Source organism: Neovison vison, chromosome 4 (assembly GCF_020171115.1).
Source record: "Neovison vison isolate M4711 chromosome 4, ASM_NN_V1, whole genome shotgun sequence".
NCBI lineage: Eukaryota > Metazoa > Chordata > Mammalia > Carnivora > Mustelidae > Neogale > Neogale vison.
Window position 1 is genome coordinate 206,798,611 of NC_058094.1, and position 16,939 is coordinate 206,815,549.

Below are 16,939 nucleotides of genomic sequence, written 5' to 3' on the forward strand. Positions count from 1 at the left end.
TTTTATATTATTCTAATTATTGTCACAGAAAAGTGAAGTATTTTCTTCAGCACAAGGATAGACTGCAGATCCCACACAACTCTCTCTCATCACATCACCCAGAAACCCAAGACACTGTGAGTATTTAGTGTTTCATTATTTGGTTATTTTCAGGACATTGAACCATGCCTCTTGAATCACTGAAGAAAACAGCAGGTCTCTGGTTTTTGCTTTGTTTTGTTTTAGTCATAACCATCTTAGCTTCAATTCAACATGATCATCATTCCAACTGTTTCTTTGGAAGCTTATGTTACAAAGCCAATAAAAGACTGTGTTCCCAAGCCTGGAGACTTTCCATTTATAGCTTTCCATTAAGCCTCTTACAGGTAGGTATTTATTCCAATTAAATATTTAAAAGGTAGGTCCTTTTATGAAATGGTTTTTTGTTAATTCAAAAAGGGGTAATTATTTATGCAGTGGCAGTATCGTAGCCAATGAGGTTTATCCGAGGTGCGATTATTGCTAATTGAAATCCTTTCTAATAGGACTTGAGTTGACCTACAACAAAAGATATAAATAGATCAAAATTGTTAAAATAAATCAAAACATTATCAAAGCTCTGGAAAAGATTATGCAAATATAAAAATCATTTGATTATACACAAAATTTAGCTCTGAGCTTCCATGAGACTAAGGCAAAAATGAAAATACAATTGATTAAGCAATTCTCATTACTTTATAAAGCAGATCTATAATACATTTATATACTAATTCTAAATGTGGTCTTGGTACTAAATTCCAGCAGGAATTTATCTTTTGGGACTTTCTTCGAGGAAAATTGAGTTTCATAATACAAGGTATTTTCATCAATGAGGTTCAGTGGCTGCTTTGAACTTCAATAAAAGTCAATAGCATGACATTATGCCAGTAATTTTAAAATTATTTTTAGCCATGGAACCTAGAAAATAAAATATTATACAGCAGCTCAATATATAAAATACATAAATAAGAACTTCTCTAATTGAAACAGAGTTAAGGGGCCTGAAGCTACCATAAACACCGATTACAGAATCCGGGTAAGGAAAAGGCCTATGAGCCAATAAGCTGATCATATTAGCTACAAATATAAAAATGCAAATCAAATGTCCTACAGCTAATATCACACTTAAGAGTATAAGATTGCATGCTTTTTCCACAAGACTGGAACCAAGGCAAGGATATCTACTCACATCAGTTCCACTGAACATCATACAAAGAGGTCTTGGCCAGTGCAAAAAAGCACAGGGGGAAAAGGAAAATAAGGCAAACAGATAGGAAAGGTGGAAGCAAAGCTATCCTTATTCACAAACAACCTGATTTGGTATATAGAATATCTTAAGAATCTTAAAAAAAAATCTACTAGAACAAATAAGTTAACTGAGTATGGTTATAGGATACAAGATCAATAGACAAAAATCATTTGTATTTTTATATATAAGCAACAAACATTTGAAAATGAAACAAAAAAACATTTATAATAACACCAAAATCCATGACATACTAAGAAATAAATTTTAAATGTGTGCATAGGTAGTAAACACTTAAAACTACAAAATATTACTGAGAAAAATTAAACAAGATTTAGATGTGGAGATTGCTAAACACAGAACTATATCCCAGTAAAATTCATATGCTGATGCCCTAATTCCGAGTGTGATTGTGTTTGAAGATAGGATCTTAGGAAGGCAATTAGGTTAGATAAAATTATGAGTGTGGGACCCTCATGATGAAATTAGTGCCCTAAAAGAGGGGACATAAGAGAACTCATTTCTCTCTCTCCATATACAAAGAAGAGGTCATGTGAGCACACAGCAAGATGGTAGCTGCCTCCAAGTCAAGACAGAAGCAGCCTCACTATGAAATCTACTCTGCTTGCACCTTGACCTTGAACTTCCCAGTCTTCAGAATTGTAAGAAAATTTAATTCTTTTTCAAAGACATCTAGTGTAAGATATTTTGTAATGACAGTGCAAGCTAAGACAGAGATATACCATGTTCTTGGATCACAAGACTTAATGTTGTTAAGATTAAGACATCAATGCACTCCAAATTATTCTACAAATTTAGCATAATATCTATTAAAATCTGAGCAGGCCCATATGGCCCAGAATTCTACTCCTAGATATATACTTGAAATAATTGAAAACAGGGACTCAGACAGATACATGTATACTAATGTTTACTGTAGTATTATTAACAATAGCCAAAAGGTAGGAGCAACTCAAGTGTCCCTCAACAGATGAATGGATCAACAAAATATGGTATATACATACAATGGAATATTATGCAGCCATAAAAAGGAATGACATTCTGACACATGCTACAATATGAATGAATCTTGAAAACGTTATTTCTACATGAAATAAGCCAGACACAGAAGGACAAATATGATATGATTACATTTATATGAAATATTTAGACTAGGCAAATTCATAGAGATAGAAAGTAGGGAAGAGATAACCATGGGCAGGGGAGTATTGGGTATTACTGCTTAATGGGTACAGGGTTTTTGTTTGGGGTGATGAAAATCTTTGGAAATATTGGTGATGGCTGCACAACAGTGTGAATGTAATACCACTGAACTGGATACTTAAAAAGGGAAAAATGGCAAAATTTGTTATACATATTTTACTACAATAAAGAAAACTACTTCTTAAAAAAGGAAGCTTTCTATAGAAATCTATAAGCTGATTGTAAAATATACATAAAATGTAAAAAACCTAGAATAACTAGAACTATTTTGAAAAGAAGAACTAAGTTGGAGAACTTACATGACCTGACCTGAAGACTCACTATAATGCTCCAATAATTAAGACAGTGTAGTATTAGTGTAAGGGTGGATATACAAGCAGTGAAAGAGAACAAAATGTCCAGAAATAGAGTCAAATTTGATCCATTTATTTTCAACAAAGCGCCAAGGTAATTCAACAAGGAGAGAAATGTTTTCAGTGAATGGTGTAGAACATCTAGATATATACTTGAATAAATGAACTTTGATCTCTTTTCACATCATACACAAAATTAACTCAAAATGGATCATAGACCTAAATGTAAAAGCTAAAACTATAAGTCTCCTAAACAGAACAGTTTGAGAACTCCAAAATTGATTAGTTGAACTACACTAAAATTAAATCTGATCTTCACAATCTCCCTCAAGAAAATGAAAAAATAAGCCACAAATCAGGAAGAACTGGGATGAAATATTACATATATCTATAATTTATTTATATTTCTATATTTATTTATATTTAAATTTTATATTTATTCTATTATATCATTTATATACATAAATATGCATTTGCACATATATATAGTGGGAGTGGAACCTGTATCCAATATTTAATAACCTATAACTTAACAAGAAGACAAAAACTCATTTTAAAAATTGTCAAGTGATTTGAACATATTTTGTAAAATAAGATGCACAAATGGCCACCGAAGAATGTACAACTATACTAGTCAACAGGAAAATGCAAATTCAAACCACAGTAAGATAGCATTATAAACCCACTAGAATGACTAAAAACAAAAATACTACAGCAAGTGGAAATCTCACACCATACTGGTGTCAAAGCAAAATGGTGCAATGACTTTGTAAAGCAGTTTGACAGAATCTTATAAGTTAAATGTACATCTGTCATATGACCCAACAATCCCAAGAAAGATTAAATCCTACCCTACAAAAATACCTACAGCTGATTTAGTCATAATAGCCAAAACCCTGGAAAGCAACCTAACTACCCATTAATAAAGGAACAGATAACCAAATTGTGATATATCCATTCAATGGACTACTACTTATCAATAAAAAGAAAAAGGCCAAAAAAAAAAAAGGAAGAAAGATAGATAGATAGATAGAAAGAGACTATTTTACTATTGATACATGCAATGACATGGATAAATTTCAAAATCATTTTACTGAGAAAAAGAAGATATGCATATTATATCATTCCATTTATATGGAATTCTAAAACAAGCAAAACAAATCTATAATGACAGAAAACTGATCAGTGGTTGCCCAGGGCTGTGGCTGGTAGGAGAGAGAGCTGACTGCAAAGTGGCATGAGGGACCTTTTTTGGGTGACAGAAATACTCTGTCTTGATTGTAGCGGCAGTTACACAAATGTATTCATTTGTCAAAACTCATCCAGTTCTATACTTAGAATGGGTGCATTTTATCAGTTGTAAATCACACCTTAATAAAAGTCTGAAAAGTAGAAATAAATACCTACAACCATTACTAAATCCATATCATGTACTTGCCAAGGCTGTGACAAAATGGATTGTCAAAGCAACATAGCCAAGTACACCCACAGGTAAGCTGAAGTGTGGGTGTAAATTCAGCTTGAGGATAAACAGAGCTCTGAGTCACTGGCAATCTCTTCCTCATGCCCAGCTGAGAAATGTCCACATTTTGTTTTCCACCATCAGTCTACTTAACCCAGGTAAACAACTCAAGAGCCAGGAGAATGTCTATGTAGTTATGTTCTTCCTTAAAGAAGGTAGCTGTTCTTGGCAGTGGATACTTGAGACAGGGCTCAGGAAACCTCTACCATGGACAGCTCTCCAGAAGCTATAACCTTTAGTGAACTATTTGATCTGTAGGTGATATTAAGATGTTTGTGTGTTTTGTCACTTCCATTGTTTCCCTATACTGGACAGCCCACTAAAAAATTCTCAATTCCCACTCCAAGATAGTCCCTTAGGAATTTGTTCAAAAACCTTGGGTTTCAGGTCCCTGGGTAACTCAGTCGGTTAAGTATCTGCCTTTGGCTCAGGTCATGATTCCAGAGTCCTGGGATTGAGTCCAACATCAGGCTCCCTGCTTGTTGGGGAGTATACTTCTCCCTCTCCCACTGCCTGCTGCTCTGCCTACTTGTGCTCTCTAACTCTCTGTCAAATAAATAAAATCTTTTAAAAAACAAAACAGAAACAAAAACAAAAAACCTTGAGTTTTAACCAAAAGTGATTTTAAAATATTGAAAGCATAACTAAAGTGGTGGTTTCATGCATTGTTCTTTCTGCATATAAAAATTCATCTGGGGCGCCTGGGTGGCTCAGTTGGTTGAGCAACTGCCTTTGGCTCAGGTCATGATCCCGGACTTCCAGGATCGAGTCTCCCATTGGACTCCCAGCTCCTTGGGGAGTCTGCTTCTCCCTCTGACCTTCTCCTCTCTCATGCTCTCTCTCACCCATTCTCTCTCAAATAAATAAATAAAATCTAAAAAAAAAATTCATCTGAAATTTTTCTGAATTTCTTAATAAAGTCCATTTTCTCTGATGATTCCATATATAATTTCTTTTTTTTTTTAAGATTTATTTATTTATTTATTTATTTGAGAGAGAGAGACAGTGAGAGAGAGCATGAGCAAGGAGAAGGTCAGAGAGCGAAGCAGACTCCCCATGGAGCTGGGAGCCTGATGTGGGACTCGATCCCGGGACTCCAGGATCACGCCCTGAGCCGAAGGCAGTCGTCCAACCAACTGAGCCACCCAGGCGTCCCCATATATAATTTCTAATGCTTTTAATACTCATACTATGGCTCTCAAACACATTATGATCTTAACCCAAATCCTCAGAGGTCTATGATGGGTATGGAATTAGGGTCCAAGGATAGGCCTTTTAACACCTCCCTGGAGATTCTAACACAGATAACCTTCAAATGTGGTTTGAGAAATACTGTTCTAATGGATTCACTGTTTCATTGCTCTGCCAGAGACACTTAACTTTTTAGTCCTCTAGTTGCTTGGAGTGAGTTGACAGGCTAGGTAATAATCAAATACAGAATCAAATTCAATTTACTCACTATATACTTCCTTCAAACTGTCCCTCTTGAGTATGGGGCAATTTATAACTGACTGTTGTTGACCTTGCTTCTGTTAAACAAATTTTAAATCCAAGTGGCATAGATTCTATAAGCAGTAAAATCCTAGGAAAAGAACCCATTAAAGAATCTTTACACTTAACTCCCAGAGAAGGGAGATTTGGATTGCTTAAAAAAAACATGAAATAGGGGGGCCTGGGTGGTTCAGTGGGTTAAGCGTCTGCCTTTGGCTCATGTCATCGTCCTGGGATCAAGCCCCGCATCAGGCTCTCTGCTCAGCAGGGAGCCTGCTTCCCCCTCTCTCCCTGCCTGCCTCTCTGCCTACTTGTGATCTCTCTCTCACTCTCTCTGTGTCAAATAAATAAATAAAATCTTTTTTAAAAATGACAAGAAATAGCTTGCTGTTATAGATTAAATTTCTTCTGAGAAAAGGTGTGAGCTCTTACAGGTGGCACCCAGATGGAAAATTAGCCCCTTTCCACCCACGCAAAGAAAGTTTTTCAACCTCTTCCACAACAGTAAAGAAAGACATTTTGTGACAAGAAATCTTGCAACCTGTACACTGCAACTCTTGGGAGCAATCCCTATTATGCGGAACTGTATCGTGTCAAATAGAATGGATAGGGGCGCCTGGGTGGCTCAGTGGATTAAGCCGCTGCCTTCAGCTCGGGTCATGATCCCAGGGTCCTGGGATCAAGCCCGGCATCGGGCTCTCTGCTCTGTGGGAAGCCTGCTTCCTCCTCTCTCTCTGCCTGCCTCTCGCCAACTTCTGATCTCTGTCTGTCAAATAAGTAAATAAAATAAATCTTTAAAAAAAAAATAGAATGGATAACTGAACTATAGAAATAGAGTTGATGGAGAAGTAATATATCAAAGTCTTAACTTTAAACACTGGTAGACAAACAGACTTTTTTTCACAATTATATCTGGTTTTGTCTTTAAAGTAACCAATCTAACATAAACTTGTATAGATTAGCATGGGACATGGAGAGGATCAGTCAATGCAAGGGAACTGGAAGGATAACAGAAGAGGATCAACTACAACCAGCCAAAAATAACCTCTTTACCTCCCTTGGTTAAGGGTTCCACCAATGCTTTAATCCCAAAACACCATGAAGTTATATCTGTATGACATTTATTTGTAGATTTTTCTCTATATAAGCCTAAGTTAATTAAATATTTAGTTCATTTTAAACAATTTGTTTTGAAGATAGTGCCCCACCCCATTCTCAGTAAATAATCCTCTTAAGGAATAAAAAGTACTTAAACTAGGTGAATCCAATCAACAATCACAATTACAATAAGAGCACCTCTTTTTCTTAGTTGTTCTTAATTTTTAAGAAAGAGTTTTAAGAAAATTCACTAAGTATACTATAAGTTATTTTGATATGAATTCAATTAAACAAGCTCAAGGACCATATGATGAAACAACAAAATGAAATAAAAAGAAAGATTGCAGAAGTAAGGAAACAAAGTGAGGTTCAAAGGAACACTTAACAAAATAACAAATTATTAAGATCCAAGAGCTGAATAGACAAAGTTGCAAACTGAATTACTCACTAGAGGAAACATTTGAGAAAATCACAGTGAATGCAGAAAAAAATACAGACACTAAACCAATGATAAAAAAAAAAAAAGTAATATGTATAGGAGGCAGAAAAGGAGAGAACACAGCAAATACAACAGAACAGTATTTACAGATATAGCACAAACTTTTCTTGTATTAAGAAAATAATAGGGTGCCTGGGTGGCTCAGTGGGTTAAGCCGCTGCCTTCGGCTCAGGTCATGATCCCAGGGTCCTGGGATCGAGTCCGGCATCGGGCTCTCTGCTCAGCGGGGAGCCTACTTCCTCCTCTCTCTCTCTGCCTGCCTCTCTGCCTACTTGTAATCTCTCTCTGTCAAATAAATAAATAAAATCTTTAAAAAATAAAAAGAAAATAATAAACCTATAGATTGAAAGGGCACATGAAATCCAAAAAAAAAAAAAAAGATAAATTTCATCACATTTTACTTTTATAAAAGCAATACCATCATCATTAATATAAAGAAAAAAAGAAAGGGAGGGAGGAAGGGACCATGGATTTGCTAAGATACTATTTTATCATTTTCCTAGTTACTTAATCATTACAAAAGAAGAAAGAAGAGGAGGAGAGAGAAAAATCATCATTCATTTGCACTGATCAGAAATCAGATACATGAATTCTTGAGAATATCTGCTTATACCTGATATATGAGAATTTTACTGTCAGTGATTTTGCCTGATATTTGTCTCCAATTTGAAGTATTTGAAAGAGAACTCCATATTTACAGAGGCCCAACTGTGCTACTGATTAAAAGAGGCCTGTATTCCATAAATATTTACATCCTGCTCCACAAGAGCAGGGAAACAACTTAGTGTGCCTGTCGCTTTCCCACTCAAACATATCTACTTAACAGAACAATTGTGAATCATTTTCTACATATAATTATCTCTTCTGCCAGATCACTGTTAGCAGAATGTCAATTCCCCAAAGACATAGGCTGTGCTTTCTCTTTGTTCCAGATAATGTATGGCTTTGCACAATGGAAGTACTAAAAATAAAAAATAAAATTATAAGCTCATTTATGGTTATAATGATATTGTTTTAAACACCCTAAAGTCAGGCTATGATCTCCCTTGACCAGACATAATTTCCACTAAGTTGCAGATCTAAGTGACTTTGCCAAGTACAACTGTATTTGCAATGAGTCTCTTAAAATTATCTATTCTCTTCTCAATCACTCCCTTGCATTTCATTTAGGGTTTTAACAACTGACTCACTCTAAACCCCTCAACCACTACTCTAGACACTATTTTTAGTAACTCGAATATTCGTCATTCTCTTTTTCTCCACTGTGTTCACCTAGCACAACCCAAAATCTGTTTAAAACCCAACTTTCTATCTACTTCACACTTGACCCTGACAGCTCAAAATGGTGGGAAAAGAACATTAACTTGAGCTACTTAATCTCATACAAACTTCTTAAGAAAGAATTTTAAGAAAATTCTTTATTTTCTTAAAATATATTTATGGCCACAAATCTCAAGAAAGACCTCATTATCACCCAGCATTCTTCTGTGTTTCCACAGTAAATTGTTTTTCCCATTCTGCCAAAAATTTGCTTTATATATTTTCCTCTCACCTCAAACCTTCAAAACTGCCTTCTTCCTCTCCTTCTCATTCTTGACTGATGACCTTGACTTCTGTTTCACTAAAAAGTCAAAGCAATCTGAAAAAAGTCCTCATTTTCTCATCACTGAATCTTCTAACCTACTTGCATCTGACCCATCATTCTGTCTTTACCCCAGACGCCATAGCTGACTCTCCTTGGTCCATTTTAACCCACCCTCCATGGTGTTCCAGATTCCATCCCTTCTTAACCCTCTCAGCATTTTGCTACTGGTATTCTTCCCCTCCTTTTCCACACCCTCCTCAATTTTACCCTCTCAAATGTATCGTTTCCATTAGCATGGAAACATGCTATTAAAAAAAAAAAAGTCTCGGGGCGCCTGGGTGGCTCAGTGGGTTAAAGCCTCTGCTTTCGGCTCAGGTCATGATCCCAGGGTCCTGGGATCAAGCCCCGCATCGGGCTCTCTGCTCAGCAGGGAGCCTGCTTCCTCCTCTCTCTCTGCCTGCCTCTCTGCCTGCTTGTGATCTCTGTCTGTCAAATAAATAAATAAATAAAATCTTTAAAAAAAAAAAAAAGTCTCTCAATTTGAAAAAACAAACAAATAAAACAAACTTCCTTGATCCTATTTGCCCCTCCAACTTCCGCTCACTTCTCTGCTTCTCATTTGGAATAAAAACTGTCTCTACTCATTCCTGTTCATTCTTAACTCCAATCAGCCTCTGTGTCCACCACTCCCGTGGAACTGCTCAAGTCAAGGTCATCAACAACCTCTATTTGCCCCATCTGTCTCCAAATTAACTCAACTTCTCAAAAGTGAGCCTAATGGGTAATAGCCTTGTTCTTGAAATACTTCACTTTTAAGTATTCACTTTACTTCACTTCAGACTGAAGAGCACTTTCCTGGTTTTCCTCTTAATTCTTTGGCATTTTTTCTGTTTCCATTGCTGACTCCTCCTGCTCTCGGTGTTAGCCCTCCCTAGAGTTCAGTCCTTGGCTGCCATCTCTTCTTTATACCTATTTCTTCCTAGATAACCTTATCTACTTCCATGGTATTATGTAATTACCAGTATCCTGATTATTCCCAAACCATATAGATACTATATAATCTTTACATCCATATTCTAGTCTTTGTATTCCATTTCCAGCCTCTCCCCTGTGCCCTAAGCTATAACTCTTGATATCCTACTACTGCCTATTTAACATTTCCAGTAGTTTATCTAATAGACCTCTTAAACTAATGGCCAAAGAACAACTCTTTATTTCTAACTTTAGTGAATTTGAACCTCTCCCAATCCCCCTCATCTCAATTACCAATACAACCATTTACTGTTTTTCAAGGCAAAAATCTAAGCGTAATGTTTGATTATTCATCATTTTGATTATCAAATAGCTTTAATTACCCTTTTCCTCAACCCTGATCCAAATTATTAGCAAATACTGTGGGTTTTACCTTCAAAATATTGCAAATCCAACATTTATCATCACTTCCAATGCAATTACCTTAGTCCAAACTATATCATCTCTCACCCAGACAACCACAATGGCCTAATAATTAGACTCCCAGCTTCCATTCTTGTTCCCTGTAATCTATTCTCCATTAAAGAATCAAATTGAACTCTCAAAAATGTAGATTAGATTGTATCATTTCTCTGCTGAAAACTATAATAGGAATCCATTGATTCATAAAAGATTTTAACTGCTTACATGGCCCATAGGTTCCACATGATCTGGCCTTTGCCCACGACTTTGACTTCATCTCCTGCTCACTCCCTTCCAGCCATATCCACCTTCTTGCCTCCACAAACACACAGAATTTCCATTTCTCCCAGGTCACTTACACATGCTGTTCCCTGGAATTCTCTTCCCTAATACCTTCACATAAATGGATCCGTTACATCATCCAAATACCTTCTCCAACATCACTGTTTCAAAGATGCCTTGTCTGTCTGGCCTAGGTAAAAATGTCACCCACCCCATCTTCTTATCACACTGTTTATTGATTCATCTTTCTTTTCTTTACAATATACATAGTTATTCTTCTCTTTATCTGTCAGGTGGCAGTCTTCTCCACTAAAATGTAACCCCATGACATAGGAACTCTGCTATATTTACTGCTAGAGCCCCATGCCTGCTGAAACTAATACTGGCCCCATAGGAAGTGCTCAAGAGATTATTTCCTGAATAAATGAAAGAATGTTCTTTGTCTGCTGAAACAACATGGTTGGTTCAGCTCACTGTCAGCCTGGGGAAGGCAAGTTTCTGAAGGGGTTAAATGAAAACTACTCTATCCTCTACGTGAGGACAGTATAAATTGAGTGAAATTTTAACGTAGGCAATGTCCAACCTTGTCATTTTTTTAACCACTTTCCCATTTTCTAGTGTCCCTTCTTTCTCATCTACTATCATTTAGCATATTCATGCCAGCCTGTAGCTGTCTACATGCATACATGACCCTCCCTGGGGACTCTGTCACCTCTAAAGCACCTCTTCCAGAAGAACAAGCATATTGCAATCACATGATAACATGATGCAGCAGTACCCAAAATGTAGCTGTTTCTATCAATTGAGCCTTCCCAACCCCTCCTCACTTTTCCCCTTCAACAGAAAGTTCCAGCAACTTATGGGTGTTAAAAATCTTCGACATGGTTTTAAATAAATATTAAAGCATAATTATGACGATTAAATGTATGTGTCAACTTGACTGCATCACAGGGTGTCTAGAGACCTAAACACTATTCTGGGTATGACTCTGATGGTATTTATGAATGAAACTGATATGTGAATTGATAGACTGAGTAAAGCAGATTGCCCTTTCCAATGGAGTCAAGCCTCATCTAATGCATTGAAAGTCTGAAAACATCAAAAGGCTGAGCAAGAAAGAATCTGCTCTCTCTGCTTGACAGTGTGAGCTGGAACTCACCCATGAGATTCTCACACTTCTCAGATTGCAACTATTCTCATGCAGGTCTTCAGACTGTGAATCTCGGCTTCCATAATCATTTGTGAGCCAATCCCTTATAATTAATCTATCTATCTATCTATCCATTGTTTCATTGTATTTGGCCAGCTTAAGTCAAGTAGATTAGGGTAGACACTGACATATTTGGCAGCAGGTAGATCCCTAAGAGTCTATCTCAGAGAGAAAAAATTCCAACTCCTCTTCCTAGCAAAGATGGAGAGCTGCAAATTATTTAGCCTCTTTTTTTTCCCTCCATCTTCTTTTAAGATGATTATTTCAGAACTATTTGTATTTTAAAATAATACAAATTATGGGTTTGTTTGGTAGATAACAGCAGTTGTTTTCACTTAACAGAATGGACTGCCATTTTTGTTTAAAAATCACTCACACCTTTTAAAAAATACAGAATGCAGTGATCACTCATGACCATAAGAGAGATTTTTATCTCAATATGGGTGGTAAAAGTATAAAGGTTTCTAGTGCCATTTGATGCTTTATTTCTTAAAAAATGTTAATCCTCCCACAAGAAAACATTTTATCCCAGAGGGAAGAATCCTTGATTCTTCCCATCATTCTGCTTTACTTTATATTAATAACTTTTTTCATTAATTTTACTATTAACTTTTGACTTCTAGCAATGTTTTATCACTAGTGAATTCTCTCAGACAACCACAGGGTAATAGGGTAAGGATTAACATCTTAATAAAGGAGAATAACTTTTTTCAGATTCTTAGAATGTTCTAGGCCAAGATAATTTTCTTATAGTCATAGTTATGGAAAGCTTTTCATGGCTTTTATAAAGATACTAAATGAAACTGTGTCTTAGAATATGTTATCAAGTATCTCCTTAACAGAAATCCATACACATAGCTATTGCTCAAGCAACGCCAATAAGATTATAGGAGTCAAGCCAAAGATGCCCCAATATAGAATTTATTATAACAGAGCTATTGTTAAAGTCTCTAACTTTCAATAACTCCTGCAGATTTAATAATGAATTTTTAGAACACTGCCAGGCTTCTACATTGCCATAAGACATCTTTTTATACCTAAAGGAGCTACCGCACCAAATCCTTTTAAATTTGGAGTAGGCACCCAATTTTTGAAGATCACCCACACTGCTTGTCCAAGATATAGACCCTACTAGTGTTTTTCATTTTAATCTTTCAGGCAGAGGCTTCAAAGATGCATTTGATTTTATGGTACAAAGAGTAAATGGTTTCTTTCTGGAACTACTCAAATGGATCCAAATATCTAGCTAGGGTTAAACATAACCTTTTAACATTAAGATAAGAAGAATTTTAACTATAACCCTCATCTTTCTCCACTTTACGTCTGAGTGATCCAAATAATAAGCCTCCTTCTAGAAAATCTTAGAAACACTGGACATGAGGATATGAAGGAAGAAGGTAAACAGGCCAAAATTTCAAACATCCACACATTAAAACAAATTCATGTTAATAACTACAGCACTATTAAAATTCTCCTTCATGCATCAGGATGTGGGTACTAAATTGTTTCTGATGTATTTGCGAAAACTATGTGCTGTTCTCTAAATTATTTAAAACTATTTTTGTTTTTATGTTGAAATTTAATCTCTTAGTGTTTGTTCAGATTGACTATTAAAACACTTACCTAACCCTTGTTTTTGTCTTGTAATAGTATATATGCTTGATTTGAGTTAAATTTGTTAGTTTTAAATCAATTAGTAGAACAAAATAATATTTAAAAATTCTAAGATTACTTTAGAAATAGCTTCTGTTCTCAATTACTATAAAGCATCAATCATTAGTCATGAGAGCATTTTTCATATAATTGTAGGTTGCCTTCCATGTAGCATAGGTAGAGTATTTTGTTATTCATCAAAAAAAAAAAAAAAGGCAACTGAAAAGTCAACTGCTTTGATTTTTTCAGAATTTCAAATATATTTCTATATGCATCAGTGAGATAAATCATTTATCAAACTCTCCTTTGAAAGCATTATAAAACGCATGCCACCACCATCTCAGACTTCTAAATAATATCTTTCACTTGCCTTCTTCCTTATTTAAATTTTCTAGGCTGAGTTTTGAGCCACATAGCTTTTCCTGAAGTAACAGAGGAGATCAATGATGCAGAACTTACAAGTTTTCTTTTCTGTCTCTGCACAAAATCATTTTGATTTTGATTAAAGTGACTAACCACCAGGGGGTTGATAGAATTGATAGACTATTACTTTACCTGTTAAGAAATCAAGCCATTCAATCAAGAGGACAATCTGATTGTATTTCAGATATGACCTAAAATGATCTTTATCAATATTGAGAAAACCAGTCCAAAGCAATCACTTAAAAATGAAATATTTCAGGGACGCCTGGGTGGCTCAGTTGGTTGAGCAGCTGCCTTTGGCTCAGTCATGATCCCAGAGTCCTGGGATCGAGTCCCACATCAGGCTCCTTGCTCGGCAGGGAGCCTGCTTCTCCCTCTGCCTCTGTCTGCCATTCTGTCTGCCTGTGCTCGCTCTCTCTCCCTCTCTCTCTCTGACAAATAAATAAAATCTTTAAAAAAAAAAAAAGATTAAAAAAAATAAAATAAAATAAATGAAATATTTCAAAACTTATATACTAACACTCATTATCCATGACTACATCAATTTGGAATTTTGATCATTTAGACCTATTCTCTGCTGGGTGAGTTCCATATGACATGAAAGTATTCATAATATTTTACTCTCCCAAATGTCAAAGTTTCATGGACACTACTATAGTGACATTGCCTATAAAGCATAACTCCCAGCACATGGTACCTTCAGAGAAATCCTAAACATGACTTATATGACCCATTGGGCAGGGGAAAAAAAAAAGCCATGGAAGGAAAATGTAAGTTTCACTATAAAGTTAACATTCTTTTTTTTTTTTTTTTTTTAAGATTTACTTATTTTAGATAGAGCATGGGAGCACATCAAGGTGGGTGGCAAAGGGAAACTCCCAAGCAGATTCCCTGCTGAACTGAGTGCAGAGCCCAAAGCAGGTTTCAATCTCAAGACCCTGAAATCATGACCTGAGCCAAATTCTAGAGTCAGACATGGAACCGACTGAGCCACGTAGTTGCTCCTAAAATTATATTCTTAATTTTGTTTGTGTTAAGTCAAATGTTTTAAATAAAATTTAAAAAGAAGAGACTGTTTTAACTCTATCACAGAAATTACAGAGTACTAAAATTTCACAAATTAAGCCCCACTAATTTGGAATTGTGAAAAATTTGACTTTTTTTCCCCTTTTTTGAAGCTTCTATTTGACCCAATGTAAAGAGAAGTTATTCTTCTTTGGATGATTTTCAATTCTTATAAATAACATGGCACAGACAAAGGACTCAGTTCAGTGCCTGTAACTCTCTAACTCTTCTCTAACAGTTACCAACTCTCTCTTTAAGAAAATTTATCCCAAGCTCAGTCTTTCTCCAGGCAACAGAAGCTGACCATAATTTAATAATGTCATTTTCATCACATTATATTTATTTTTATAGTTGCCTTCTGTTTTCAACAGAGAATACTGGTTTTCTATTCATAGTACTAATATAAAGTTTTCTCTTAAAATAAATTTAGAATACAAAGTGAATCAATTTAAAGAAAATACTGAGTAATAACTGTACAGGTGGTAAGCAAGTATATCTAAAAATCATGACAGTGGTAAAAATGGCTAGATGTTGGGAAGTAAATATATATAAAACCCATACATAAAAATTTATGTATAAAACAGTAAGAGGAAAATCATCGACTTGGGTGAACAAATTAATTTCGATCCCTTTCCTAGTATTTATTTACATACCATTGTATTAATTCTAAATGACTCTTCTTTATTTACTCAGGTGATCCCATCAAAACCCTTACTCAACAATATTTTGATAGCTTCTTGTTCAGTACAGTACAAGCCTCAGAGTTATAAGACCGAACCTGCTGGGGGAAGGGGGAAGGTGTTTAATTCAAAAACTTCATTCAACAAATGCTTACCAATCACTCAGCACATCTGACAGGGTGAGCCAGATTTGGGGAAGGATAAGAAGATCTATGTGTCCACTCATTATTCAAAAGCTATTTTTGAGTGGTTATAATATGCAAATCCACTTGCTGTATAGGATTTAATTAAAGGAAAAGAAGGGGGAAAAGGAAGATGTATAGGAAGAGGAGGAGGAGAAAGATGGAGAGGGAAATAATTATTAAACAAGGATTCTGAACTCAAAGAGATTACCATCTAGTTATTATTACTTATTATTGTCCTTGAGTTTTACTTATAGTCCAAGATACTATTTCATGTTCTCATATATTGCCTTTTTTAAAAAAGGCAATGTATTATTCAGTAAGAGGTAATATTTAAGAGACATTTCCTTTGAGTGTCAGAGTCTATGAAACTCAATAACAAATTCATGGAATACAAAACAGCACAACCTTAAACCCATAGCAATGTTTATAAAATTCTGCAGAGTTGGCCTTTCACATTTTCCTTGTGAAAGAGGTGATGCTTCCCCATAAAGGAAAGAATTCAAGGTCTGTAAAATTAAGTCACAGTACTAACGCACTACTAACTTGAACATATGCATTTAATATAAAAGCCCGCAAAGCATAACTTGAAGTTTAATTATATAAATTAAATTTGTTGGAAGGAAGCCACTATCCTTCGCAAGGATGGTGCCTTCAATCTTTACTATATGTGTATATCTCACTTAGGATGAGTGGAATTGTGAAACTATAATACAGTTATTAAATTACTTGCATTTATATTCTTCTTTTCTTTCTCTTTACTCTGCGACTGAAGTCTATGAGGACTTCTACAAAAAAAGATGAAATCTATTGTGTTCTAAGAAAGGATGGTAGTTTTTGATATGAAAATGAATTTTGATGTTTAACATTCAAAGGACATTTTCATTTCTGATGTACTGAAGACAGATTTCTGAAAAAAAAATTGTATCATATGTACTCACACATCAAATATCATTTTATTTAAAAAAACAGAA

The 16,939-nt window shown here is 35.3% G+C and overlaps 1 protein-coding gene and 1 non-coding gene across 4 annotated transcripts in view; one reads left to right on the top strand and one right to left on the bottom strand.

Annotated features, from left to right (window-relative positions):
* Positions 1 to 16,939, bottom strand: part of GRM8 (glutamate metabotropic receptor 8) — a 737,958-nt gene that overhangs the window by 476,633 nt on the left and 244,386 nt on the right. The gene's annotated exons all lie outside the window — the stretch shown is intronic.
* LOC122905642 lies at positions 445 to 588 on the top strand. Its single transcript, XR_006384376.1, has one exon. It is a non-coding gene; the product is annotated as a U4 spliceosomal RNA (small nuclear RNA).